At 37.5% G+C, this 26,161-nt stretch overlaps 26 non-coding genes across 26 annotated transcripts; all 26 read right to left on the bottom strand.

Moving 5' to 3' along the window:
- Nucleotides 1-8,722: 8,722 nt before the first annotated feature.
- Nucleotides 8,723-8,794, bottom strand: trnac-gca (transfer RNA cysteine (anticodon GCA)). Its single transcript has one exon. It is a non-coding gene; the product is annotated as a tRNA-Cys (tRNA).
- Nucleotides 8,795-9,142: 348 nt separating this feature from the next.
- On the bottom strand, nt 9,143-9,214 carry trnac-gca (transfer RNA cysteine (anticodon GCA)). Its single transcript has one exon. It is a non-coding gene; the product is annotated as a tRNA-Cys (tRNA).
- Nucleotides 9,215-9,902: 688 nt separating this feature from the next.
- Nucleotides 9,903-9,974, bottom strand: trnac-gca (transfer RNA cysteine (anticodon GCA)). Its single transcript has one exon. It is a non-coding gene; the product is annotated as a tRNA-Cys (tRNA).
- A 323-nt stretch (nt 9,975-10,297) lies between these two features.
- On the bottom strand, nt 10,298-10,369 carry trnac-gca (transfer RNA cysteine (anticodon GCA)). Its single transcript has one exon. It is a non-coding gene; the product is annotated as a tRNA-Cys (tRNA).
- Nucleotides 10,370-10,692: 323 nt separating this feature from the next.
- Nucleotides 10,693-10,764, bottom strand: trnac-gca (transfer RNA cysteine (anticodon GCA)). The gene has a single exon. It is a non-coding gene; the product is annotated as a tRNA-Cys (tRNA).
- Nucleotides 10,765-11,452: 688 nt separating this feature from the next.
- Nucleotides 11,453-11,524, bottom strand: trnac-gca (transfer RNA cysteine (anticodon GCA)). The gene has a single exon. It is a non-coding gene; the product is annotated as a tRNA-Cys (tRNA).
- Nucleotides 11,525-11,847: 323 nt separating this feature from the next.
- trnac-gca (transfer RNA cysteine (anticodon GCA)) lies at nt 11,848-11,919 on the bottom strand. Its single transcript has one exon. It is a non-coding gene; the product is annotated as a tRNA-Cys (tRNA).
- A 323-nt stretch (nt 11,920-12,242) lies between these two features.
- trnac-gca (transfer RNA cysteine (anticodon GCA)) lies at nt 12,243-12,314 on the bottom strand. Its single transcript has one exon. It is a non-coding gene; the product is annotated as a tRNA-Cys (tRNA).
- A 323-nt stretch (nt 12,315-12,637) lies between these two features.
- Nucleotides 12,638-12,709, bottom strand: trnac-gca (transfer RNA cysteine (anticodon GCA)). Its single transcript has one exon. It is a non-coding gene; the product is annotated as a tRNA-Cys (tRNA).
- Nucleotides 12,710-13,032: 323 nt separating this feature from the next.
- Nucleotides 13,033-13,104, bottom strand: trnac-gca (transfer RNA cysteine (anticodon GCA)). The gene has a single exon. It is a non-coding gene; the product is annotated as a tRNA-Cys (tRNA).
- Nucleotides 13,105-13,427: 323 nt separating this feature from the next.
- Nucleotides 13,428-13,499, bottom strand: trnac-gca (transfer RNA cysteine (anticodon GCA)). Its single transcript has one exon. It is a non-coding gene; the product is annotated as a tRNA-Cys (tRNA).
- Nucleotides 13,500-13,822: 323 nt separating this feature from the next.
- On the bottom strand, nt 13,823-13,894 carry trnac-gca (transfer RNA cysteine (anticodon GCA)). Its single transcript has one exon. It is a non-coding gene; the product is annotated as a tRNA-Cys (tRNA).
- Nucleotides 13,895-14,997: 1,103 nt separating this feature from the next.
- Nucleotides 14,998-15,069, bottom strand: trnac-gca (transfer RNA cysteine (anticodon GCA)). Its single transcript has one exon. It is a non-coding gene; the product is annotated as a tRNA-Cys (tRNA).
- A 323-nt stretch (nt 15,070-15,392) lies between these two features.
- Nucleotides 15,393-15,464, bottom strand: trnac-gca (transfer RNA cysteine (anticodon GCA)). The gene has a single exon. It is a non-coding gene; the product is annotated as a tRNA-Cys (tRNA).
- Nucleotides 15,465-16,960: 1,496 nt separating this feature from the next.
- Nucleotides 16,961-17,032, bottom strand: trnac-gca (transfer RNA cysteine (anticodon GCA)). The gene has a single exon. It is a non-coding gene; the product is annotated as a tRNA-Cys (tRNA).
- A 323-nt stretch (nt 17,033-17,355) lies between these two features.
- On the bottom strand, nt 17,356-17,427 carry trnac-gca (transfer RNA cysteine (anticodon GCA)). Its single transcript has one exon. It is a non-coding gene; the product is annotated as a tRNA-Cys (tRNA).
- A 717-nt stretch (nt 17,428-18,144) lies between these two features.
- trnac-gca (transfer RNA cysteine (anticodon GCA)) lies at nt 18,145-18,216 on the bottom strand. Its single transcript has one exon. It is a non-coding gene; the product is annotated as a tRNA-Cys (tRNA).
- Nucleotides 18,217-19,652: 1,436 nt separating this feature from the next.
- Nucleotides 19,653-19,724, bottom strand: trnac-gca (transfer RNA cysteine (anticodon GCA)). Its single transcript has one exon. It is a non-coding gene; the product is annotated as a tRNA-Cys (tRNA).
- A 293-nt stretch (nt 19,725-20,017) lies between these two features.
- On the bottom strand, nt 20,018-20,089 carry trnac-gca (transfer RNA cysteine (anticodon GCA)). Its single transcript has one exon. It is a non-coding gene; the product is annotated as a tRNA-Cys (tRNA).
- Nucleotides 20,090-20,805: 716 nt separating this feature from the next.
- On the bottom strand, nt 20,806-20,877 carry trnac-gca (transfer RNA cysteine (anticodon GCA)). The gene has a single exon. It is a non-coding gene; the product is annotated as a tRNA-Cys (tRNA).
- Nucleotides 20,878-21,986: 1,109 nt separating this feature from the next.
- trnac-gca (transfer RNA cysteine (anticodon GCA)) lies at nt 21,987-22,058 on the bottom strand. The gene has a single exon. It is a non-coding gene; the product is annotated as a tRNA-Cys (tRNA).
- A 323-nt stretch (nt 22,059-22,381) lies between these two features.
- trnac-gca (transfer RNA cysteine (anticodon GCA)) lies at nt 22,382-22,453 on the bottom strand. Its single transcript has one exon. It is a non-coding gene; the product is annotated as a tRNA-Cys (tRNA).
- Nucleotides 22,454-23,496: 1,043 nt separating this feature from the next.
- Nucleotides 23,497-23,568, bottom strand: trnac-gca (transfer RNA cysteine (anticodon GCA)). Its single transcript has one exon. It is a non-coding gene; the product is annotated as a tRNA-Cys (tRNA).
- Nucleotides 23,569-23,861: 293 nt separating this feature from the next.
- Nucleotides 23,862-23,933, bottom strand: trnac-gca (transfer RNA cysteine (anticodon GCA)). The gene has a single exon. It is a non-coding gene; the product is annotated as a tRNA-Cys (tRNA).
- Nucleotides 23,934-25,042: 1,109 nt separating this feature from the next.
- trnac-gca (transfer RNA cysteine (anticodon GCA)) lies at nt 25,043-25,114 on the bottom strand. The gene has a single exon. It is a non-coding gene; the product is annotated as a tRNA-Cys (tRNA).
- A 323-nt stretch (nt 25,115-25,437) lies between these two features.
- Nucleotides 25,438-25,509, bottom strand: trnac-gca (transfer RNA cysteine (anticodon GCA)). The gene has a single exon. It is a non-coding gene; the product is annotated as a tRNA-Cys (tRNA).
- Between the last annotated feature and the right edge of the window lie 652 nt (nt 25,510-26,161).

Genomic DNA, 26,161 nt, shown 5'->3' with positions numbered 1-26,161 from the left:
ACATGGAACGAAGAGTTCGGATTTGTGAGGAAACACAAAATGAGAAATGTAACATGGGAAATGATTCTTTTAAACCACATATATTTGGGGGTTCATCAAGAAACAAAATTGAAAAGACTTTAGATTTTCGCTGGATGTGAAACCAAGAACAAGCTTTAAATAAACCCAGTAGACCCAAATAGAATGAGACTGTCCACTGCTTTGAGTATATGTTGACTAAAAACGGATTTCAGCGTTTCATTTAAAAAACGACAAAACTAAAAGTAGATTTAATACCAAATGGGTCAGTTAGGGATGGTTCATGGGGCTCACTGAACTGGCATACAAAGCTCTTGACGCATGCAATTTTGTACAAGTTTGGGGTCAAGCCCAGAACATTGAATCCAGAGATTATTCAGTTGTTTTTTGTGTATTAAGACATAATGCCTAGCCAACGGCAAGGACATAAAATACAGCTATACAAGATGGGGTCTACCATTAACAAGCCAAACAACATACTGACGGCAATGCACTCATATGGCATGGTTAGCATAAACTAACTACTACTACTAATAAAGTACAGCTTCTCCGTGTTTCTCTCCACTTGCTTTTTCTGTTTATCTGCCACCACAAAAAGCGAGCAATGAGACTTCCTGTTGCCAAGTGTCAAAAAAGGTGAACTATATTTTTATTTGCCTGGTTGGTCCATCCCAGACCTGCAACACCACAGGAAAGGTCTATCAACACGCAATCATGAAGAGATGCTTATTATTTGCATCAACAATGCTTAGTCGCTAATCCCAGCCAGGTTTCCTGTCAAGCTTTGTTCCACTTTACACTTTCTTGAGTACATAAGGCCATATAAGAAAATACCTGTTTTGTTGAACTATGTATTGAAGTTTGTGGAAAGGAAGCATCTGTTGCAAGACAGAACATTAAAGTTCAAACGTCAATCGCTTCCATAATTAACTCTACAATTATGTAAATAAAGGTGTCTCACGCCACAAACAACAACACTACTGTGTTAGACGCTTATCTTTCTGTGAAAACTCCACAACACAACAAGACGATCTTTATCCATGTTTGATTTATATCTCTGTAATTTGGATTGAAATGAGTATGACTGAAAAACTACAGTCATTCATTGAGCTGAGATGGACAGATAAAAATGGCAGTAGTTTGAATATCTAAATGCTATGATGGTATTATTAGACTTTCAAGATTTTCTAGTGGGGGTAGAAATAGTTCTTTTGTACCACATTTTACCCACGATATCTCAAAGATTTAGTATTTAAAAGTATTTCTAAAATCCTAATTAATTTGTTGTAACTGTTGTGTCGTAGTGTTCTGTAACTATGTTGTGTCTTGAGCTGAGCAGGTCACTGACCGGAGGAAAAGTTTGCAAGCATTTCCAAAGTAGACCTTAACTGTTTTTCAGTAAGCTCCATGTTTCATTTCAGGGTCAGGGCTCAATGGGGCACCATGGAAGCTGGAGGTCACAGCAGATTCTTCTTCCCTGAGGACACAGAGACAGAGGAAGCAGGCCCTGCTGCTATTCCTGGACAGCACACATATGCGCCCGCACATACACACACATACGCACACACACATACACATACACAAACACTAACACATAGTCATGTACCAATGTAAACACTGACCTTTTACCTTCATGCACAGTGAACAGAGCAATTGATATGTGGATTGGATGTAGATTTGTGTGTTTGTGACAACTTCAAAAGTAATCATGTTTACCATGCTACTTACTATCAGTCCTCATTCCTCAATGTCCTCTTTTTAACTTTTTAACTCAGCTCTCTCATCCTATCAGAGTCCAGGTTGGACAACTAGTAGCTGTATTTTTAACATTAATCTCTGTGGTCAAATTAAGCCATTTTAACAATGAATTCACTATCTCCCTCACTATCTCAACTTTATAATAAACTTTTCTACTGGGAACCCTCCCAGGCCTGGAGAACTTCTGTATAAAACAGGATTGGCAGCGTTTTTCTTTTGGCCATTTTTGTCTTTATTGGACAGGACAGCTAAAAAGAGACAGGAAATGTTGGGAGGATAGAGTGGGGGAGGACATGCAGCAAAGGGACAACGTCAGCTTCAAACCCACGGACGCTGCAGTGAGGACTATAGCCTCATGGGGACATAAGGCGTGCAACATAACCAGAAGGCTATAGAGAACAAACCATATGACGTATTTTTGTAGGCCAACCCGGAAGTAGCATCGCCATGGGGTCTAACGAGAATTTGCCTATGGGATTTTTGCATTGGATTTTGGATCATTGCAGAAAATAAGCTGTGGCAAACGCATGTTTCTGAAGCGTAGGCGTTTTGTTCAGCAGGATGATATTCACAGATGAACACCATTTTTATGATGTTTGAAGCGTTAATGCGGTCGACAGAAGTAAAAAGCTAACATTATACAAGTGAACTACACCACGGTCGGATGATTGTGACATCACTAGCGTTATGCTTCAGACGATCTCTGATAAACGAATCCACCTTAACCTAAAGATTAAACCTACATGAGACATCGCCGACTAGTGAGAGAGTTCCTGGCCTCTGTGTCCGGCGTGATGATGTTTAATGTCCCCGACAACCACTGTAGTCACATTTAGCCACTTGTTAGCAACCGCCTTTTTAAAGACGCGTAAAAACTTCAAAATTCAAAAAAAGTGGGGGTATAACCTAACGTAGTTTATGTGGTCTAACAAAACGGCAACATCTCTTAAGTTTGTGTTAACCACAGACCTTATTTCAGGCGTCTAACCACAAACCCATTCAAAATCCCCATTGACTTTTAGACGTTAGATCCCATGGCGCTGAAATACTAACTTACTTCCGGGTTTTAGGACTCATTCCTGTGGCGCTCTATAAGGGTTATGAATAAGCAATTGCTATCTCTGTTAGGTTTTTGCAGAACAAGGAAGTGCAGCATGGGGTGCAAACACGTGACAAACATTTGCTCACGGTTAGCATTTTATCAGCTTAAAATCGTACTCTATGAAATATGAAAGCACATGAAAGAAGGTTGCTAAAGCATAATGTATTGACTCTTATAGAGTTCAGTTCATTGCAAGTGGGAGGACAACTGGACGCTGTATTGACACTTTGATAGTCAATAGTAATGGCTAGTCCTCATGTAACGTTATTAACGTGGCCATCCTTGAAGGTGCGCAGGTATACACTGGCTGAGTCTCAGTTATAAAGCTCTTCTTTGTTTAGTTCCTTCTTATTTATGTTCATACCTTCAAAGAACCAGAAGCCACTATGCCTTGCGTTTCTGTGATGTTTTTAAACTGTCTGTTCCTAATGTCCGCACTGAGGTCGGGAAAAGAGCGTTTAGTTTTGCTGCTCCCTCTGCATGGAACTTTCTCCAAAATGACTTGAAAATGGCAGATCTCATTTTGCTTGAAGCCTTTGGCTCGATCTTAAAAGACAAAAAAGGCGAGACAATTAAACAGTGCCTGTGCATTTATCTTTAGGAATGTTGAGTTCAATAACTGTCACTGTTTTTTCCCACTTTAGGAAATAGTTTTGTATAGTTTTAAAATATGTTTTAATTTAGTTAATTATTTGACAGACATAGTGTCATCATTGAATCCCGGTTTAACTATACAGGGAGGTAGAAGCTCCGAAAGCATTGCTTTTATTGCTGTTTATTTGTTCGTAGTGTTATATACACATTATTTTCTGTGCAATCATGTGCAGTTACTGTTTCTTACAGAGTGTTGTGAAGTTCATTGGTTGGATCAGGAATGTTATTATGATCAGCTATTTCTCCCTGTGTACTTTTTGTTATTTGTGTCAAGTGATTTTGTATCACACTACACTTCTGTAGTCACTAACAGTTTGTGTGCCCAGGATAGTGTATTGCACGTCTTTTTTTATTAGTTACTGTGTAGCCTACACTTGATAAATAACTTGAACTAATTGATTTTTTATTCAGTGCTACATTAGTTGAGACACTTACCTATTCCTTTTGGTGAACCATCTGGTGAAGAGATAACATAGCTCTTTGGACAGTAAAAGAACTACATATTGTTTCTGTATTTGCTTCATGTTTCACGTTGTTGAATCTTTTTTGAGCACGTTTTTGACATATGCAACGTGTTTTAGTTGTAAATAAAACTTTTTAAGCAATGGCTTATGTTTCCTCTAACATTTAGTTAAAAGACATAAAAGCAGCATCTTACCAATCCTTTTCATCCAACTTGTTTTTTTTTTGTCTCCTTGTCGCCCTCCAATTTTCTTCCATTATTTAACTTTGCTCGATATGTCTGTGTCAGTGTAAAAGAAGGTCCTGCCCAATATCCTTATCTAATTAATAGAGTGAGTTTCTATACTCCTCTCCTCGTGCCAACTTCCTCTGTTTGTGGCGCAGGTTGCAGGATGAGGCAAACAGCCGCTGTGCTCCTAGCCAGAGTTCAAATGCGGGTCAAAGACTCAACATGCAACCTGCTACAACGTACTCTGCTGCTGTTCAACCAGCCTGTCTTCAGGGAATTTGTGGATCTTCTAGTAAAGATTATCCCTGATAAATCCAACATGATCAATAACAGAATGTTTGGTTTTAGCTGCCAGGTTTATTTACACTCTGCCAACCACTTTGGCAGGGAAAATGTTATCTCTTTGAAATGCTATGATTTCTACACAGCCAACTAGGGTAATGACTGAAGACATCTGTGTCATGATTTAAAGAATCATGTGGAAACTATACTCTTTAACAAGTGATCATGCCTCAATCCACAACTACATTAATTTACCTTAACATTAACTTAACCATGGAAATAAGAACTTGTTATGGATGAAAACCTAAATAAAAACAGCTAAAGGGAATGGTAAGAAAGGAAATGTGTGGCTATTAGTCTGCTATATAAAAGTGGTGGTTATTACTTTTGACTCAACTGAGCTGTTAGGGTTTTTTTTAAAGTGAAATGCAACATTCAACGGTCGTTCTTTTCCATCAGTGTAACAACAGCGAAATGGTGTGGAGGTTAAATAGCGTGCAATTAATGCAATTTAAAAAAATGTATGCATTAGTTTTAGACCATCACGGTTAACACATTATTGTTGACAGCCCTAGAAATCTAAATACATGTATACAATTTAACGTTTACAAGTCACAACACATCATTTCAGCCTGATGAACATTTTCAACTATTACCAGCTGAAAAGAAAATATTGTAAAAAATGAAATGAAAAGCAAAGTTTCTAAATACTAAATATACATGAATTTTCTAAACTTAAAGCTATAGTCAGGCATGGATTTCATCATCTTCATAGCAGCAAAGTTTTTTTCTGATATACCAAAAAGACATCCACTTTTCGACAAGACATCCATTACACTTGAAAAACATGGAAAAGGGTCTTATCAATTGTTTCTGTCCACGGATTGGGTTTGTGATAATGTGCACCAATATGAACCCATTCAAAAAGAATGAGTATTGGCATTGACAGCCACCTGCTAATATGAATCTTGAAAAACTGTATTGTTCTGTACCCTCAAGTAAACAATTGAAACGTTAAAACAAAACCAAGCAGCAAAGTAAAAGGATGTGATTTTTTCCAAATTGTGATTATATGAGTAATATCTGGTGGTGTTTCCCTGCCAGGTGTTGATTTGGATTGTATAGCCTCTTATTCCATTTTAAGCTGGATTAGAAATGAATGATGCTAATCAAATAGTAAGTGTGATCTGGAAAAATATGGCCGCCTGTTGGCATTGTTGTGGCTCTGTGAATCACTTCACAGTTTCCTTCTCATAGGATGCTTTGTAAGATGGAAAGTGAATGAGAGATCATTGAGTCAAGGTAAGGCTTAAGGGAGGAAAAGAGGGAGGAGAGGAAAGGGAGGGAGGGGGCAGAGAATCACGGCTTTATTGTTGTGTGTTTTCCCACCGTCAACAGCAGAGGAAGTGGAACGGAGCAGCTAAATATACAAACAGCACAATGAGGCAGTGAGCGTGTAGCAGCTGTGGAACACGGCTGTCATCAGGTTCAGGAGTGTGAAACACAGAGGACTGCTTTTTATTCATACAGGAAGAGATGACTTACATGAGTACACACTGCTTCTCAGATACCTCATCCAGACAGTCAACACAGGTTCAAATCCAAGCAGAGATTACCAGTACAACCGCAGTCTGGTAAGGTTAGCATGAAAAAACTACTTTACATGATTTAGCCCTGTGGCTCTCTGGTGCATGTTAGTCGGTCGGTTTATGAAGCGCATGTCATTATGTTAAATGGTAAATGGACTTGAGCTGATAGCGCTTTTCTAGTCTTCCAACTACTCAAAGCACTTTTACACTGCATATCACATGCAGTGGGAGCAATTCAGGGTTAAGTGTCTTGCCCAAGGACACTTTCGGTTGAGAGACGACGACTCTACCAACTGAGCCACAGCCGCCCCTATGTTACTTAATGATGAAATTATAATGGAAAAAAAGGGACTCTTCACATCCCCCCCAGGACTCCTCTATCAGAACTAAAGATTTTGCCATTATTTTAAATTGGTGGCAGCAGTTTAGAGCCAACTTATTGATTTTTCTTTACCTACAGATGGTAATGCAAGAGGGCATCGTTGTGGGCCCAAGTGGCAACATAGAGATTGTGAGTAAGAATTAGTAAAACAAGTAGGTTGCAAAAAAAATAAAAGCTTTTTTGAAGTATGGCTTTTGCGAAGCCAGCTGTTAAGACTTTAGGTGCTGTAGCAAGCAAATGCTAGCATGTTAGTTATTCGCTCACTAGCCAAAGCAAGTAGTCATTATTTCAACAAGCCTTAAAAGTAACTTTTTCAAAGAGGACATTTTGTTGTTATTGTAGATTTTGGGTGAAACCCAAGAAATAAGCTAAATTAATTTGAGTGTTAATCACTACTGACAACATAATATTAAAATCATATTATTGAAATCTAAAGCACATTACAATAAAGAATCTATTTAAATGACAAATCTGAATTGCTTAATGGACAGATATAAAAAAATATTAATAATTATTTTGCATTCGCATTTTTTGTCATATTAAAACAAGAAATTAACATATTCATTTTCTCATAGATATGCTGTGGGAGTGATGGTGTTAATGTGTGTCCTCTTTCACTCTTACCCACTGGGAACTCGACCTCTTGGCTCAGGGAAAAAAACAAGAAGAAATCCAGCCCATGTTTTGTCCCTCATTACTGTGGAAACAGGGGATGCAGTTGTCATGACTTTATTTGGACCTGACTGTAACTCTATGGTAACCAAGAAGAGCAAACAACCTGCAATGGCCAAAAGGACGTACATTAGGAAAAACATGCAGCAAATTTGGAAATTATATTTATTCCAAAGAAGATGGAATGGTCCAAAACCAATACAACAATTAAAACATGCCTCAAATAATAAAAACAATGCAACGGGGCTCAGTTAACCCTGCAGCCAGCGCAAGCTCCATGCATCCCAGGGATGCCCCGACAGAACCAGACTATATTTGCGTTTTAAAGGACAATTGTATCTGCATTTCCTGACTCCATGCAGGGTAAATAGAAAAAATTAAAGCACTGATCTACGTTTCATCTAAATGATGCCTGTGTTGCTGCTTTATGTTGTAAAAACTCTCTCCCCCTTTTTTCCCCCTCTGCATCACTTTGGTCAGCAATTTAGAACAACTTCTCGGCCCATTGATTTCCAATTTATCTAAATTACATTCAGTTATTTTTATTGCTATTCTCTCTAAATCTCACTACTGTTGCCACTGTATTGAACTAATATATTCAATTAAATCCAAAGACTCAAGCTGTATCAAGACAACCAGGAGGCACAATTTCTAGTAATTTCTTTTTTTTTTAAATAGCAATTAACACAAACACATGTACAGATGAGTAGAGGTTAGAAAGTACCAGCTAATGAAGTTATAAGGTGTGTTGGGAGCATAACTTTAACTTCACAACTATTTGCTGTAGCGTATCTAGTTACTTTCCAGATTTCATAACGCCGGTACAATAACTGACATCGAAAAGCACCCGTTGCTCTTTACTTTATGTCAGCTGACAACAAGTGGGCGAGGTTACACAGCACAGTAATGTCAGCATAGTAGCATCCTAGGTGAAAGAACTTTGTACGAAACAGAGACAGTTGGTCATTGAGCCATGAGCTTTCTGTCCCAGAAATACTGACATTATTTTCCCCTACTCAAGTTTAACGACAAGAATAAAGCAGTGAATTGTAGGCAATGAAGAACGAAGCACCAAGCTAAACAACAACACGCTTCAACTAAACTTGTTGACAGAGACCAGCAGCTGCATCGTGTGCAGCTCAAGGTAACTCTACAGACCAAGGTAGAGACACTCTATATACAAACAGCCGGCTTGATTTAAAATACTGCAAGCTCCGTAAACTGGACTATAGACTTATGGACAGATTTATTGACGGAAATGTCAAACTGTTGAAACTGTTGCCTTCAGAGGACTAATTGGTAAATTATGTATTCATTTCAACTCAATACAATTTCCTTTACCTCGTTGACTTTTCAAATCTTAACATCCCAAGGTTTGAAACCTGATTGTAATGGCTCTATATTCCCTTCTCTAACAGACAACATTTCTCTGGTCAACCTTGTTTGATGTAAGTGACAACGGTACACAACAATCATTAGATTTGCTTATTTTGGGAACAATGAACAAGAGGGTCCTTAAAGATGATAGAAAGGTGTAAATCATTGAACCAAATGTTCACAATACTATTCAAGGAAGGGGTCACCCAGATTTGAACTGGAGACCTCTTAATCTGCAGTCAAATGCTCTACCACTGAGCTATACCCCCATTCAGGTGACAAATTGGTTGCTTTCATGAAAAAAAGCATTACTGCTCATCTACCACATGATAGTAAAATGCCTAAAGATGGTTGACCGATTCATTTTCCCGATTCGTTTTCCGTCATTGATTAGATTTCAAACAAGTTATAATGTACTTCACACTGAATGGTTAACATGTTAACCTCAATTAAGGGAGGAAATTTCTCTGGTCAACCTGATTTGAAGTAATGTAACTGTCAATGGAAGGGAACAATTATTAGATTTGCTTACTTCCAGAACAATGAACAGGTTGGCGCTTAAAGATGATAGGAAGGTGTAATTGTTTGAACCAAATGTTCACAATGCTATTCAACGAAGGGGGAACCCAGAGTTGAACTGGGGACCTCTTGATCTGCAGTCAAATGCTCTACCACTGAGCTATACCCCCATTCTGTTGACATGTTGTTCTCATTCATCAAAAAAGCATTAATGCTCATCTACCACATGATGGTAAAATGCATGGTTGACCAATTTATTTTCCCTCATTGATTAGATATAGAATGAGTTATAATGTACTTCAAACTGAATGGTTACCATGTTATCCTTATTTAATGGAGAACACTTATCTGGTCAACCTGATTTGATGTAACTGATTATGCTATGAAACAACCAATAGATTTGCTTACTTCCAGAACCATGAACAGGTGGATGCTTAATTGTGACAGAAAGGTGTAATCCATTGAGCCAAATGTTCACAATACTATTCAATGAAGGGGACACCCAGATTTCAACTGGGGATCTCTTGATCTGCAGTCAAATGCTCTACCACTGAGCTATACCCATTAATGCATTAAATGCTCATCTACCACATGATGGTAAAATGCATGGTTGACCAATTTATTTTCCCTCATTAATTAGATCTCAAAATAGTTATAATGTAAATTAAACTGAATGGTCACCATTTTGTCCTCAATTAATGGAGAACATCTCTCTGGTCAACCTGATTTGATGGAACCGTCAATGGTAGGCAACAATTATTAGATTTGTTTACTTCCAAAACAATGAACAGGTTGGTGCTTCAACATGATAGGAAGGGGTAATTGTTTGAACCAAATGTTCACAATACCATTCAATGAAGGGGGCACCCAGAGTTGAACTGGGGACCTCTTGATCTGCAGTCAAATGCTCTACCACTGAGCTATACCCCCATTCTGTTGACATGTTGTTCTCATTCATCAAAAAAGCATTAATGCTCATCTACCACATGATGGTAAAATGCATGGTTGACCAATTTATTTTCCCTCATTGATTAGATCTCAAAATAGTTATAATGAAAATCAAACTGAATGGTTACCATTTTGTCCTCAATTAATGGAGAACATTTCTCTGGTCAACCTGATTTGATGTAACCGTCAATGGTAGGCAACAATTATTAGATTTGTTTACTTCCAGAACAATGAATAGGTTGGTGCTTCAACATGATAGGAAGGTGTAATTGTTTGAACCAAATGTTCACAATACCATTCAATGAAGGGGGCACCCAGAGTTGAACTGGGGACCTCTTGATCTGCAGTCAAATGCTCTACCACTGAGCTATACCCCCATTCTGTTGACATGTTGTCCTCATTCATCAAAAAAGCATTAATGCTCATCTACCACATGATGGTAAAATGCATGGTTGACCAATTTATTTTCCCTCATTGATTAGATCTCAAAATAGTTATAATGAAAATCAAACTGAATGGTCACCATTTTGTCCTCAATTAATGGAGAACATCTCTCTGGTCAACCTGATTCAATGTAACTGTGAATGGTAGGCAACAATTATTAGATTTGCTTACTTCCAAAACAATGAACAGGTGGGTGCTTCAACATAATAGGAAGGTGTAATTGTTTGAACGAAATGTTCACAATACTATTCAATGAAGGGGGCACCCAGAGTTGAACTGGGGACCTCTTGATCTGCAGTCAAATGCTCTACCACTGAGCTATACCCCCATTCTGTTGACATGTTGTTCTCATTCATCAAAAAAGCATTAATGCTCATCTACGACATGATGGTAAAATGCATGGTTGACCTATGTATTTTCCCTCATTGATTAGATTTAAAACTAGTTATAATGTACTTCAAACTGAATGGTTACCATGTTATCCTTATTTAATGGAGAACACTTATCTGGTCAACCTGATTTGATGTAACTGATTATGCTATGAAACAACCAATAGATTTGCTTACTTCCAGAACCATGAACCGGTGGATGCTTAATTGTGACAGAAAGGTGTAATCCATTGAGCCAAATGTTCACAATACTATTCAATGAAGGGGACACCCAGATTTCAACTGGGGATCTCTTGATCCGCAGTCAAATGCTCTACCACTGAGCTATACCCATTAATGCATTAAATGCTCATCTACCACATGATGGTAAAATGCATGGTTGACCAATTTATTTTCCCTCATTAATTAGATCTCAAAATAGTTATAATGTAAATTAAACTGAATGGTCACCATTTTATCCTCAATTAATGGAGAACATCTCTCTGGTCAACCTGATTTGATGGAACCGTCAACGGTAGGCAACAATTATTAGATTTGTTTACTTCCAAAACAATGAACAGGTTGGTGCTTCAACATGATAGGAAGGGGTAATTGTTTGAACAAAATGTTCACAATACCATTCAATGAAGGGGGCACCCAGAGTTGAACTGGGGACCTCTTGATCTGCAGTCAAATGCTCTACCACTGAGCTATACCCCCATTCTGTTGACATGTTGTCCTCATTCATCAAAAAAGCATTAATGCTCATCTACCACATGATGGTAAAATGCATGGTTGACCAATTTATTTTCCCTCATTGATTAGATCTCAAAATAGTTATAATGAAAATCAAACTGAATGGTCACCATTTTGTCCTCAATTAATGGAGAACATCTCTCTGGTCAACCTGATTCAATGTAACTGTGAATGGTAGGCAACAATTATTAGATTTGCTTACTTCCAGAACAATGAACAGGTGGGTGCTTCAACATAATAGGAAGGTGTAATTGTTTGAACCAAATGTTCACAATCCTATTCAATAAAGGGGGCACCCAGAGTTGAACTGGGGACCTCTTGATCTGCAGTCAAATGCTCTACCACTGAGCTATACCCCCATTATGTTGACAGGTTATTCTCATTCATCAAAAAAGCATTAATGCTCATCTACCACATGATGGTAAAATGCATGGTTGACCAATTTATTTTTCCTCATTGATTAGATCTCAAAATAGTTATAATGAAAATCAAACTGAATGGTTACCATTTCATCCTCAATTAATGGAGAACGTTTCTCTGGTCAACCTGATTTGATGTAACCGTCAATGGTAGGCAACAATTATTAGATTTGTTTACTTCCAGAACAATGAACAGGTTGGTGCTTCAACATGATAGGAAGGTGTAATTGTTTGAACCAAATGTTCACAATACTATTCAAAGAAGGGGGCACCCAGAGTTGAACTGGGGACCTGTTGATCTGCAGTCAAATGCTCTACCACTGAGCTATACCCCCATTCTGTTGACATGTTGTTCTCATTCATCAAAAAAGCATTAATGCTCATCTACCACATGATGGTAAAATGCATGGTTGACCAATTTATTTTCCCTCATTGATCAGATATAGAATGAGTTATAATGTACATCAAACTGAATGGTTACCACTTTGTCCTCAATTAATGGAGAACATTTCTCTGGTCAACCTGATTTGATGTAACTGTGAATGGTAGGCAACAATTATTAGATTTGCTTACTTCCAGAACAATGAACAGGTTGGTGCTTCAACATGATAGGAAGGTGTAATTGTTTGAACCAAATGTTCACAATAATATTCAATGAAGGGGGCACCCAGAGTTGAACTGGGGGCCTCTTGATCTGCAGTCAAATGCTCTACCACTGAGCTATACCCCCATTCTGTTGACATGTTTTTCTCATTCATCAAAAAAGCATTAATGCTCATCTACCACATGATGGTAAAATGCATGGTTGACCAATTTATTTTCCCTCATTGATTAGATCTCAAAATAGTTATAATGTACATCAAACTGAATGGTTACCATTTTATCCTCAATTAATGGAGAACATCTCTCTTGTCAACCTGATTCAATGTAATTGTGAATGGTAGGCAACAATTATTAGATTTGCTTACTTCCAGAACAATGAACAGGTGGGTGCTTCAACATGATAGGAAGGTGTAATTGTTTGAACCAAATGTTCACAATGCTATTCAATGAAGGGGGCACCCAGAGTTGAACTGGGGACCTCTTGATCTGCAGTCAAATGCTCTACCACTGAGCTATACCCCCATTCTGTTGACATGTTGTTCTCATTCATCAAAAAAGCATTAATGCTCATCTACCACATGATGGTAAAATGCATGGTTGACCAATTTATTTTCCCTCATTGATCAGATGTAGGATGAGTTATAATGTACTTCTAACTGAATGGTTACCATTTTATCCTCAATTAATGGAGAACATTTCTCTGGTCAACCTGATTTGATGTAACCGTCAATGGTAGGCAACAATTATTAGATTTGTTTACTTCCAGAAGAATGAACAGGTTGGTGCTTCAACATGATAGGAAGGTGTAATTGTTTGAACCAAATGTTCACAATACCATTCAATGAAGGGGGCACCCAGAGTTGAACTGGGGACCTCTTGATCTGCAGTCAAATGCTCTACCACTGAGCTATACCCACATTCTGTTGACATGTTGTTCTCATTCATCAAAAAAGCATTAATGCTCATCTACCACATGATGGTAAAATGCATGGTTGACCAATTTATTTTCCCTCATTGATTAGATCTCAAAATAGTTACAATGAAAATCAAACTGAATGGTTACCATTTTGTCCTCAATTAATGGAGAACATTTCTCTGGTCAACCTGATTTGATGTAACCGTCAATGGTAGGCAACAATTATTAGATTTGTTTACTTCCAGAACAATGAACAGGTTGGTGCTTCAACATGATAGGAAGGTGTAATTGTTTGAACCAAATGTTCACAATACTATTCAATGAAGGGGGCACCCAGAGTTGAACTGGGGACCTCTTGATCTGCAGTCAAATGCTCTACCACTGAGCTATACCCCCATTATGTTGACAGGTTGTTCTCATTCATCAAAAAAGCATTAATGCTCATCTACCACATGATGGTAAAATGCATGGTTGACCAATTTATTTTTCCTCATTGATTAGATCTCAAAATAGTTATAATGAAAATCAAACTGAATGGTTACCATTTCGTCCTCAATTAATGGAGAACGTTTCTCTGGTCAACCTGATTTGATGTAACCGTCAATGGTAGGCAACAATTATTAGATTTGTTTACTTCCAGAACAATGAACAGGTTGGTGCTTCAACATGATAGGAAGGTGTAATTGTTTGAACCAAATGTTCACAATACTATTCAAAGAAGGGGGCACCCAGAGTTGAACTGGGGACCTGCAGTCAAATGCTCTACCACTGAGCTATACCCCCATTCTGTTGACATGTTGTTCTCATTCATCAAAAAAGCATTAATGCTCATCTAACACATGATGGTAAAATGCATGGTTGACCAATTTATTTTCCCTCATTGATCAGATATAGAATGAGTTATAATGTACTTCTAACTGAATGGTTACCATTTTATCCTCAATTAATGGAGAACATTTCTCTGGTCAACCTGATTTGATGTAACCGTCAATGGTAGGCAACAATTATTAGATTTGTTTACTTCCAGAAGAATGAACAGGTTGGTACTTCAACATGATAGGAAGTTGTAATGCATTGAACCAAACGTTCACAATACTTTTCAACAAAGGGGGCACACAGATTTGAACTGGGGACCTCTTGAGCTGTAGTCAAATGCTCTACCACTGAGCTATACCTCTGTTCTTTGGACATGTTCTCATTCATAAAAAAAAGCATTAATGCTTGTCTACCACATGATGGTAAAATGCATGGTTGACCAATTTATTTTCCCTCATTGATTAGATCTCAAAATAGTTATAATGTACATCAAACTGAATGGTTACCAATTTGTCCTCAATTAATGGAGAACATTTCTCTGGTCAACCTGATTTGATGTAACCGTCAATGGTAGGCAACAATTATTAGATTTGTTTACTTCCAGAACAATGAACAGGTTGGTGCTTCAACATGATAGGAAGGTGTAATTGTTTGAACCAAATGTTCACAATACCATTCAATGAAGGGGGCACCCAGAGTTGAACTGGGGACCTCTTGATCTGCAGTCAAATGCTCTACCACTGAGCTATACCCACATTCTGTTGACATGTTGTTCTCATTCATCAAAAAAGCATTAATGCTCATCTACCACATGATGGTAAAATGCATGGTTGACCAATTTATTTTCCCTCATTGATTAGATCTCAAAATAGTTACAATGAAAATCAAACTGAATGGTTACCATTTTGTCCTCAATTAATGGAGAACATTTCTCTGGTCAACCTGATTTGATGTAACCGTCAATGGTAGGCAACAATTATTAGATTTGTTTACTTCCAGAACAATGAACAGGTTGGTGCTTCAACATGATAGGAAGGTGTAATTGTTTGAACCAAATGTTCACAATACTATTCAATGAAGGGGGCACCCAGAGTTGAACTGGGGACATCTTGATCTGCAGTCAAATGCTCTACCACTGAGCTATACCCCCATTATGTTGACAGGTTGTTCTCATTCATCAAAAAAGCATTAATGCTCATCTACCACATGATGGTAAAATGCATGGTTGACCAATTTATTTTTCCTCATTGATTAGATCTCAAAATAGTTATAATGAAAATCAAACTGAATGGTTACCATTTCGTCCTCAATTAATGGAGAACGTTTCTCTGGTCAACCTGATTTGATGTAACCGTCAATGGTAGGCAACAATTATTAGATTTGTTTACTTCCAGAACAATGAACAGGTTGGTGCTTCAACATGATAGGAAGGTGTAATTGTTTGAACCAAATGTTCACAATACTATTCAAAGAAGGGGGCACCCAGAGTTGAACTGGGGACCTGCAGTCAAATGCTCTACCACTGAGCTATACCCCCATTCTGTTGACATGTTGTTCTCATTCATCAAAAAAGCATTAATGCTCATCTAACACATGATGGTAAAATGCATGGTTGACCAATTTATTTTCCCTCATTGATCAGATATAGAATGAGTTATAATGTACTTCTAACTGAATGGTTACCATTTTATCCTCAATTAATGGAGAACATTTCTCTGGTCAACCTGATTTGATGTAACCGTCAATGGTAGGCAACAATTATTAGATTTGTTTACTTCCAGAAGAATGAACAGGTTGGTACTTCAACATGATAGGAAGTTGTAATGCATTGAACCAAACGTTCACAATACTTTTCAACAAAGGGGGCACACAGATTTGAACTGGGGACCTCTTGAGCTGTAGTCAAATGCTCTACCACTGAGCTATACCTCTGTTCTTTGGACATGTTCTCATTCATAAAAAAAAGCATTAATGCTTGTCTACCACATGATGGTAAAATGCATGGTTGACCAATTTATTTTCCCTCATTGATTAGATCTCAAAATAGTTATAATGTACATCAAACTGAATGGTTACCACTTTGTCCTCAATTAATGGAGAACATTTCTCTGGTCAACCTGATTTGATATAGCTGATTATGATACGAAACAATCATCAGAATTGTTTACTTCTAGAACAATGAACAGGTGGGTGCTTCAACATGATAGGAAGTTGTATTGCATTGAACCAAACGTTCACAATACTTTTCAACAAAGGGGGCACACAGATTTGAACTGGGGACCTCTTCAGCTGTAGTCAAATGCTCTACCACTGAGTTATACCTCTGTCCTTCCAACATGTTCTCATTCATAAAAAAAAGCATTAATGCTTGTCTACCACATGATGGTAAAATGCATGGTTGACCAATTTATTTTCCCTCATTGATTAGATCTCAAAATAGTTATAATGTACATCAAACTGAATGGTTACCATTTTATCCTCAATTAATGGAGAACATCTCTCTGGTCAACATGATTCAATGTAACTGTGAATGGTAGGCAACAATTATTAGATTTGCTTACTTCCAGAACAATGAACAGGTGGGTGCTTCAACATGATAGGAAGGTGTAATTGTTTGAACCAAATGTTCACAATACTATTCAATGAAGGGGGCACCCAGAGTTGAACTGGGGACCTCTTGATCTGCAGTCAAATGCTCTACCACTGAGCTATACCCCCATTATGTTGACAGGTTGTTCTCATTCATCAAAAAAGCATTAATGCTCATCTACCACATGATGGTAAAATGCATGGTTGACCAATTTATTTTCCCTCATTGATCAGATCTCAATATAGTTATAATGAAAATCAAACTGAATGGTTACCATTTTGTCCTCAATTAATGGAGAACATTTCTCTGGTCAACCTGATTTGATGTAACCGTCAATGGTAGGCAACAATTATTAGATTTGTTTACTTCCAGAACAATGAACAGGTTGGTGCTTCAACATGATAGGAAGGTGTAATTGTTTGAACCAAATGTTCACAATACTATTCAATGAAGGGGGCACCCAGAGTTGAACTGGGGACCTCTTGATCTGCAGTCAAATGCTCTACCACTGAGCTATACCCCCATTCTGTTGACACGTTGTTCTCATTCATCAAAAAAGCATTAATGCTCATCTACCACATGATGGTAAAATGCATGGTTGACCAATTTATTTTCCCTCATTGATTAGATCTCAAAATAGTTATAATGAAAATCAAACTGAATGGTTACCATTTTGTCCTCAATTAATGGAGAACATTTCTCTGGTCAACCTGATTTGATATAGCTGATTATGATACGAAACAATCATCAGAATTGTTTACTTCCAGAACAATAAACAGGTGGGTGCTTCAACATGATAGGAAGTTGTAATGCATTGAACCAAACGTTCACAATACTTTTCAACAAAGGGGGCGCAAAGATTTGAACTGGGGACCTCTTGAGCTGTAGTAAAATGCTCTACCACTGAGTTATACCTCTGTTCTTCCAACATGTTCTCATTCATAAAAAAAAAAGCATTAATGCTTGTCTACCACATGATGGTAAAATGCATGGTTGACCAATTTATTTTCCCTCATTGATTAGATCTCAAAATAGTTATAATGTACATCAAACTGAATGGTTACCATTTATCCTCAATTAATGGAGAACATCTCTCTGGTCAACCTGATTCAATGTAACTGTGAATGGTAGGCAACAATTATTAGATTTGCTTACTTCCAGAACAATGAACAGGTGGGTGCTTCAACATGATAGAAAGGTGTAATTGTTTGAACCAAATGTTCACAATACCATTCAATGAAGGGGGCACCCAGAGTTGAACTGGGTACCTCTTGATCTGCAGTCAAATGCTCTACCACTGAGCTATACCCCCATTATGTTGACAGGTTGTTCTCATTCATCAAAAAAGCATTAATGCTCATCTACCACATGATGGTAAAATGCATGGTTGACCAATTTATTTTCCCTCATTGATTAGATCTCAAAATAGTTATAATGAAAATCAAACTGAATGGTTACCATTTTGTCCTCAATTAATGGAGAACATTTCTCTGGTCAACCTGATTTGATATAGCTGATTATGATACGAAACAATCATCAGAATTGTTTACTTCTAGAACAATGAACAGGTGGGTGCTTCAACATGATAGGAAGTTGTAATGCATTGAACCAAACGTTCACAATACTTTTCAACAAAGGGGGCACACAGATTTGAACTGGGGACCTCTTGAGCTGTAGTCAAATGCTCTACCACTGAGTTATACCTCTGTTCTTCCAACATGTTCTCATTCATAAAAAAAAGCATTAATGCTTGTCTACCACATGATGGTAAAATGCATGGTTGACCAATTTATTTTCCCTCATTGATTAGATCTCAAAATAGTTATAATGTACATCAAACTGAATGGTTACCATTTTGTCCTCAATTAATGGAGAACATTTCTCTGGTCAACCTGATTTGATGTAACCGTCAATGGTAGGCAACAATTATTAGATTTGTTTACTTCCAGAACAATGAACAGGTTGGTGCTTCAACATGATAGGAAGGTGTAATGCATTGAACCAAACGTTCACAATACTTTTCAACAAAGGGGGCACACAGATTTGAACTGGGGACCTCTTGAGCTGTAGTCAAATGCTCTACCACTGAGTTATACCTCTGTTCTTCCAACATGTTCTCATTCATAAAAAAAAGCATTAATGCTTGTCTACCACATGATGGTAAAATGCATGGTTGACCAATTTATGGTTCCCGTCAAATGCTGAACAGGTTGGTGCTTCAACATGATAGGAAGGTGTAATGCATTGAACCAAATGTTCACAATACTTTTCAACAAAGGGGGCACACAGATTTGAACTGGGGACCTCTTGAGCTGTAGTCAAATGCTCTACCACTGAGTTATACCTCTGTTCTTCCAACATGTTCTCATTCATAAAAAAAAGCATTAATGCTTGTCTACCACATGATGGTAAAATGCATGGTTGACCAATTTATTTTCCCTCATTGATTAGATCTCAAAATAGTTATAATGAAAATCAAACTGAATGGTTACCATTTTGTCCTCAATTAATGGAGAACATTTCTCTGGTCAACCTGATTTGATATAGCTGATTATGATACGAAACAATCATCAGAATTGTTTACTTCTAGAACAATGAACAGGTGGGTGCTTCAACATGATAGGAAGTTGTAATGGTAGGCAACAATTATTAGATTTGTTTACTTCCAGAACAATGAACAGGTTGGTGCTTCAACATGATAGGAAGGTGTAATTGTTTGAACCAAATGTTCACAATACTATTCAATGAAGGGGGCACCCAGAGTTGAACTGGGGACCTCTTGATCTGCAGTCAAATGCTCTACCACTGAGCTATACCCATTAATGCATTAAATGCTCATCTACCACATGATGGTAAAATGCATGGTTGACCAATTTATTTTCCCTCATTAATTAGATCTCAAAATAGTTATAATGTAAATTAAACTGAATGGTCACCATTTTATCCTCAATTAATGGAGAACATCTCTCTGGTCAACCTGATTTGATGGAACCGTCAACGGTAGGCAACAATTATTAGATTTGTTTACTTCCAGAACAATGAACAGGTTGGTGCTTCAACATGATAGGAAGGGGTAATTGTTTGAACCAAATGTTCACAATACCATTCAATGAAGGGGGCACCCAGAGTTGAACTGGGGACCTCTTGATCTGCAGTCAAATGCTCTACCACTGAGCTATACCCCCATTCTGTTGACATGTTGTTCTCATTCATCAAAAAAGCATTAATGCTCATCTACCACATGATGGTAAAATGCATGGTTGACCAATTTATTTTCCCTCATTGATTAGATCTCAAAATAGTTATAATGAAAATCAAACTGAATGGTTACCATTTTGTCCTCAATTAATGGAGAACATTTCTCTGGTCAACCTGATTTGATATAGCTGATTATGATACGAAACAATCATCAGAATTGTTTACTTCTAGAACAATGAACAGGTGGGTGCTTCAACATGATAGGAAGTTGTAATGCATTGAACCAAACGTTCACAATACTTTTCAACAAAGGGGGCACACAGATTTGAACTGGGGACCTCTTGAGCTGTAGTCAAATGCTCTACCACTGAGTTATACCTCTGTTCTTCCAACATGTTCTCATTCATAAAAAAAAGCATTAATGCTTGTCTACCACATGATGGTAAAATGCATGGTTGACCAATTTATTTTCCCTCATTGATTAGATCTCAAAATAGTTATAATGTACATCAAACTGAATGGTTACCATTTTATCCTCAATTAATGGAGAACATCTCTCTGGTCAACATGATTCAATGTAACTGTGAATGGTAGGCAACAATTATTAGATTTGCTTACTTCCAGAACAATGAACAGGTGGGTGCTTCAACATGATAGGAAGGTGTAATTGTTTGAACCAAATGTTCACAATACTATTCAATGAAGGGGGCACCCAGAGTTGAACTGGGGACCTCTTGATCTGCAGTCAAATGCTCTGCCACTGAGCTATACCCCCATTATGTTGACAGGTTGTTCTCAGTCATCAAAAAAGCATTAATGCTCATCTACCACATGATGGTAAAATGCATGGTTGACCAATTTATTTTCCCTCATTGATTAGATCTCAAAATAGTTATAATGAAAATCAAACTGAATGGTTACCATTTTGTCCTCAATTAATGGAGAACATTTCTCTGGTCAACCTGATTTGATGTAACCGTCAATGGTAGGCAACAATTATTAGATTTGTTTACTTCCAGAACAATGAACAGGTTGGTGCTTCAACATGATAGGAAGGTGTAATGCATTGAACCAAACGTTCACAATACTTTTCAACAAAGGGGGCACACAGATTTGAACTGGGGACCTCTTGAGCTGTAGTCAAATGCTCTACCACTGAGTTATACCTCTGTTCTTCCAACATGTTTTCATTCATAAAAAAAAGCATTAATGCTTGTCTACCACATGATGGTAAAATGCATGGTTGACCAATTTATTTTCCCTCATTGATTAGATCTCAAAATAGTTATAATGAAAATCAAACTGAATGGTTACCATTTTGTCCTCAATTAATGGAGAACATTTCTCTGGTCAACCTGATTTGATGTAACCGTCAATGGTAGGCAACAATTATTAGATTTGTTTACTTCCAGAACAATGAACAGGTTGGTGCTTCAACATGATAGGAAGGTGTAATTGTTTGAACCAAATGTTCACAATACTATTCAATGAAGGGGGCACACAGATTTGAACTGGGGACCTCTTGAGCTGTAGTCAAATGCTCTACCACTGAGTTATACCTCTGTTCTTCCAACATGTTCTCATTCATAAAAAAAAGCATTAATGCTTGTCTACCACATGATGGTAAAATGCATGGTTGACCAATTTATTTTCCCTCATTGATTAGATCTCAAAATAATTATAATGAAAATCAAACTGAATGGTTACCATTTTGTCCTCAATTAATGGAGAACATTTCTCTGGTCAACCTGATTTGATGTAACCGTCAATGGTAGGCAACAATTATTAGATTTGTTTACTTCCAGAACAATGAACAGGTTGGTGCTTCAACATGATAGGAAGGTGTAATTGTTTGAACCAAATGTTCACAATACTATTCAATGAAGGGGGCACCCAGAGTTGAACTGGGGACCTCTTGATCTGCAGTCAAATGCTCTACCACTGAGCTATACCCCCATTACGTTGACAGGTTGTTCTCATTCATCAAAAAAGCATTAATGCTCATCTACCACATGATGGTAAAATGCATGGCTGACCAATTTATTTTCCCTCATTGATTAGATCTCAAAATAGTTATAATGAAAATCAAACTGAATGGTTACCATTTTGTCCTCAATTAATGGAGAACATTTTTCTGGTCAACCTGATTTGATGTAACCGTCAATGGTAGGCAACAATTATTAGATTTGTTTACTTCCAGAACAATGAACAGGTTGGTGCTTCAACATGATAGGAAGGTGTAATTGTTTGAACCAAATGTTCACAATACTATTCAATGAAGGGGGCACCCAGAGTTGAACTGGGGACCTCTTGAGCTGCAGTCAAATGCTCTACCACTGAGCTATACCCCCATTCTGTTGACATGTTGTTCTCATTCATCAAAAAAGCATTAATGCTCATCTACCACATGATGGTAAAATGCATGGTTGACCAATTTATTTTCCCTCATTGATTAGATCTCAAAATAGTTATAATGAAAATCAAACTGAATGGTTACCATTTTGTCCTCAATTAATGGAGAACATTTCTCTGGTCAACCTGATTTGATGTAACCGTCAATGGTAGGCAACAATTATTAGATTTGTTTACTTCCAGAACAATGAACAGGTTGGTGCTTCAACATGATAGGAAGTTGTAATGCATTGAACCAAACGTTCACAATACTTTTCAACAAAGGGGGCACACAGATTTGAACTGGGGACCTCTTGAGCTGTAGTCAAATGCTCTACCACTGAGTTATACCTCTGTTCTTCCAACATGTTCTCATTCATAAAAAAAAACATTAATGCTTGTCTACCACATGATGGTAAAATGCATGGTTGACCAATTTATGGTTACCGTCAAATGCTGAACAGGTTGGTGCTTCAACATGATAGGAAGGTGTAATGCATTGAACCAAATGTTCACAATACTTTTCAACAAAGGGGGCACACAGATTTGAACTGGGGACCTCTTGAGCTGTAGTCAAATGCTCTACCACTGAGTTATACCTCTGTTCTTCCAACATGTTCTCATTCATAAAAAAAAGCATTAATGCTTGTCTACCACATGATGGTAAAATGCATGGTTGACCAATTTATTTTCCCTCATTGATTAGATCTCAAAATAGTTATAATGAAAATCAAACTGAATGGTTACCATTTTGTCCTCAATTAATGGAGAACATTTCTCTGGTCAACCTGATTTGATATAGCTGATTATGATACGAAACAATCATCAGAATTGTTTACTTCTAGAACAATGAACAGGTGGGTGCTTCAACATGATAGGAAGTTGTAATGGTAGGCAACAATTATTAGATTTGTTTACTTCCAGAACAATGAACAGGTTGGTGCTTCAACATGATAGGAAGGTGTAATTGTTTGAACCAAATGTTCACAATACTATTCAATGAAGGGGGCACCCAGAGTTGAACTGGGGACCTCTTGATCTGCAGTCAAATGCTCTACCACTGAGCTATACCCATTAATGCATTAAATGCTCATCTACCACATGATGGTAAAATGCATGGTTGACCAATTTATTTTCCCTCATTAATTAGATCTCAAAATAGTTATAATGTAAATTAAACTGAATGGTCACCATTTTATCCTCAATTAATGGAGAACATCTCTCTGGTCAACCTGATTTGATGGAACCGTCAACGGTAGGCAACAATTATTAGATTTGTTTACTTCCAGAACAATGAACAGGTTGGTGCTTCAACATGATAGGAAGGGGTAATTGTTTGAACCAAATGTTCACAATACCATTCAATGAAGGGGGCACCCAGAGTTGAACTGGGGACCTCTTGATCTGCAGTCAAATGCTCTACCACTGAGCTATACCCCCATTCTGTTGACATGTTGTTCTCATTCATCAAAAAAGCATTAATGCTCATCTACCACATGATGGTAAAATGCATGGTTGACCAATTTATTTTCCCTCATTGATTAGATCTCAAAATAGTTATAATGAAAATCAAACTGAATGGTTACCATTTTGTCCTCAATTAATGGAGAACATTTCTCTGGTCAACCTGATTTGATGTAACCGTCAATGGTAGGCAACAATTATTAGATTTGTTTACTTCCAGAACAATGAACAGGTTGGTGCTTCAACATGATAGGAAGGTGTAATGCATTGAACCAAACGTTCACAATACTTTTCAACAAAGGGGGCACACAGATTTGAACTGGGGACCTCTTGAGCTGTAGTCAAATGCTCTACCACTGAGTTATACCTCTGTTCTTCCAACATGTTTTCATTCATAAAAAAAAGCATTAATGCTTGTCTACCACATGATGGTAAAATGCATGGTTGACCAATTTATTTTCCCTCATTGATTAGATCTCAAAATAGTTATAATGAAAATCAAACTGAATGGTTACCATTTTGTCCTCAATTAATGGAGAACATTTCTCTGGTCAACCTGATTTGATGTAACCGTCAATGGTAGGCAACAATTATTAGATTTGTTTACTTCCAGAACAATGAACAGGTTGGTGCTTCAACATGATAGGAAGGTGTAATTGTTTGAACCAAATGTTCACAATACTATTCAATGAAGGGGGCACACAGATTTGAACTGGGGACCTCTTGAGCTGTAGTCAAATGCTCTACCACTGAGTTATACCTCTGTTCTTCCAACATGTTCTCATTCATAAAAAAAAGCATTAATGCTTGTCTACCACATGATGGTAAAATGCATGGTTGACCAATTTATTTTCCCTCATTGATTAGATCTCAAAATAATTATAATGAAAATCAAACTGAATGGTTACCATTTTGTCCTCAATTAATGGAGAACATTTCTCTGGTCAACCTGATTTGATGTAACCGTCAATGGTAGGCAACAATTATTAGATTTGTTTACTTCCAGAACAATGAACAGGTTGGTGCTTCAACATGATAGGAAGGTGTAATTGTTTGAACCAAATGTTCACAATACTATTCAATGAAGGGGGCACCCAGAGTTGAACTGGGGACCTCTTGATCTGCAGTCAAATGCTCTACCACTGAGCTATACCCCCATTACGTTGACAGGTTGTTCTCATTCATCAAAAAAGCATTAATGCTCATCTACCACATGATGGTAAAATGCATGGCTGACCAATTTATTTTCCCTCATTGATTAGATCTCAAAATAGTTATAATGAAAATCAAACTGAATGGTTACCATTTTGTCCTCAATTAATGGAGAACATTTTTCTGGTCAACCTGATTTGATGTAACCGTCAATGGTAGGCAACAATTATTAGATTTGTTTACTTCCAGAACAATGAACAGGTTGGTGCTTCAACATGATAGGAAGGTGTAATTGTTTGAACCAAATGTTCACAATACTATTCAATGAAGGGGGCACCCAGAGTTGAACTGGGGACCTCTTGAGCTGCAGTCAAATGCTCTACCACTGAGCTATACCCCCATTCTGTTGACATGTTGTTCTCATTCATCAAAAAAGCATTAATGCTCATCTACCACATGATGGTAAAATGCATGGTTGACCAATTTATTTTCCCTCATTGATTAGATCTCAAAATAGTTATAATGAAAATCAAACTGAATGGTTACCATTTTGTCCTCAATTAATGGAGAACATTTCTCTGGTCAACCTGATTTGATGTAACCGTCAATGGTAGGCAACAATTATTAGATTTGTTTACTTCCAGAACAATGAACAGGTTGGTGCTTCAACATGATAGGAAGTTGTAATGCATTGAACCAAACGTTCACAATACTTTTCAACAAAGGGGGCACACAGATTTGAACTGGGGACCTCTTGAGCTGTAGTCAAATGCTCTACCACTGAGTTATACCTCTGTTCTTCCAACATGTTCTCATTCATAAAAAAAAACATTAATGCTTGTCTACCACATGATGGTAAAATGCATGGTTGACCAATTTATGGTTACCGTCAAATGCTGAACAGGTTGGTGCTTCAACATGATAGGAAGGTGTAATGCATTGAACCAAATGTTCACAATACTTTTCAACAAAGGGGGCACACAGATTTGAACTGGGGACCTCTTGAGCTGTAGTCAAATGCTCTACCACTGAGTTATACCTCTGTTCTTCCA

This window comes from Labrus mixtus, chromosome 2 (genome assembly GCF_963584025.1).
Source record: "Labrus mixtus chromosome 2, fLabMix1.1, whole genome shotgun sequence".
Classification (NCBI taxonomy): Eukaryota; Metazoa; Chordata; class Actinopteri; order Labriformes; family Labridae; genus Labrus; species Labrus mixtus.
Note: the sequence above shows the minus strand (reverse complement) of the source record. Positions and strands in the feature narration are given on the sequence as shown.